Source organism: Notamacropus eugenii, chromosome 4, assembly GCF_028372415.1.
Source record: "Notamacropus eugenii isolate mMacEug1 chromosome 4, mMacEug1.pri_v2, whole genome shotgun sequence".
Lineage (NCBI taxonomy): Eukaryota > Metazoa > Chordata > Mammalia > Diprotodontia > Macropodidae > Notamacropus > Notamacropus eugenii.
The window spans coordinates 307289517-307291536 of NC_092875.1; the positions used below are offsets into that span (position 1 = coordinate 307289517).

The following is a 2020-nucleotide window of genomic DNA, read 5'->3' on the forward strand; positions in this document are numbered from 1 at the left end:
CTAAAGATTAAAAAATGAAAGGAATTCAGCTGGTGCACTACACAGAAAAAAACCAGACAAATCATGTAACAGGATGCAGACCATTAAAAACAGTCAACCAGGATCAATAAAAATCAAGAACCAAGGTACCCAAGTAATTTCCAGCCTTATCATAGTCACGCACTACACAGTGATGCCAAGGATGAGTGGTTTCTGTTCTTATGAATTAGCATTACACAGGGATCATGACAGATATCTAAGGATCATGAATGCAATCCGACAATACAATACCCATATAAAACAGACGAGGGCCTCATTTACAGGAAGTACAGTTTTATACATCTAATATCCCCAAATAAGAACATGAAGTGAAAACTCAAAAAAAACAAAACCTTTAGAGATACATCTGTATAGCCACGTTTTCATTTGAATTGGTTACACTACTAACAGTTTCTGATGACTAAACCAAATTACAGAGAGCATCTTATTTATGTGTTTGATACTGTTCTTTATCTAGATACAGATCTTGATACTGAATCTCTTGCTGACAGATGTGCAGCCAATTTGTCTCGAAAATCATGGAGATAATTATATTGCTTTATGGTCTGTATGGCCCCAGATCCTCTTAAGTCTCGAAGACTGTCAATCGCCTGCTGCGGTGACACTGTATCAGATAAGTATAGTAGGAGGCAAGCTGCTACAAGACAAGATCGCCCAAGTCCTCCATAACAATGTATTAAGGTTTTCCGGTTATTTTCAAGACAGACTGCAAGCTCCTGTAGGATTCCACAACATCGGTCTATATCAGGGGTATCTCCATCTGGGATAGGATGGTGGTGAATGATGATTCCATGCTGCTGATAGAAATCTAAAAGATTTGGTACTCGGTATTTTGACAGCTCTCCTCTGGTACAGAACACGAATATATCTTGTATACCATAGTTCTTAAGTTCTTCCATGTCCTTTTGGAGATTTCTCCTAACATCTTTAAATTTACAACCTGGAAGAGAACATAAACCTAGAAATTGAGAACAATTCACAAGGGATAAGGGTAGCCATGACACTTGAAATGGAGTCTGTTCGTTTTCAACTGGCTCTTCATCTGATGAGTCAAACTCACTCTGCATCGTACTAGGCACCTTCATCACCTTCACAGCGAGGCTGCCGCAGGATTACTCTTAAGGTTTGTGTTGGTAGAATCGAGGTTTACGGTTAGGCTTAGGGTCAGGACTGCCTTTTGTGTTAGAGTCGAGTGCGTTTAGGGTTAGGCTTAGTGTTGAGATTGGCGATTTAGGGTTGGGGTTAGAATCGAGCACATTAGGGTTAGAGTTATGGTTAGAATCCGGTGCATTTAGGGTTAGGGATAGGGTTAGGATGACGGTTATGTTTAGGGTGAGGGTTAGAATCGAGTGCTTTTAAGGATAGTGTTAGGGTTAGAGTTAGGTATAGGGTTAGCTTTCATAGAATCGAGGGTTAGTGTTAGGGTTAGGGTTAGGGTTAGGATTTGGGTTAGAATCAAGCGCATTTTTAGTGTTAGGGTTGGGGTTAAGGTTAGGGTTTGCATGAATTTAGGGGTAGAGGAGGAGTTGGGTTAGGATTAGGCATAGGGTTTGTGTTGGTAGAATCGAGGTTTAGGGTTAGGCTTAGGGTCAGGATTGCCTTTTGGGTTGGAGTCGAGTGCATTCAGCGTTAGGCTTAGTGTTGAGATTGACGATTTAGTATTAGGGTTAGAATCGAGCACATTAGGGTCAGAGTTATGGGTAGAATCCAGTGCATTTAGGGTTAGCGATAGGGTTAGGATGACGGTTATGTTTAGGGTGAGGGTTAGAATCGAGTGCATTTAAGGATAGTGTTAGGGTTAGAGTTAGGTATACGGTTAGCTTTCATAGAATCGAGGTTTAGTGTTAGGGTTAGGGTTAGGGTTAGGATTAGGGTTAGAATCAAGCGCATTTTTAGTGTTAGGGTTGGGGTTAGGGTTAGCGTTTGAGTGCATTTAGGGGAAGTTGAGAAGTTGAGTTCGGATTATGGTTAGGGTTTGTGT

The 2020-nt window shown here is 41.0% G+C and overlaps 1 pseudogene; it reads right to left on the bottom strand.

The window, feature by feature from the left end:
• Nucleotides 1–295: 295 nt before the first annotated feature.
• On the bottom strand, nucleotides 296–1143 carry LOC140501410 (cyclin-dependent kinase inhibitor 3 pseudogene; annotated as a pseudogene).
• Nucleotides 1144–2020: the final 877 nt, after the last annotated feature.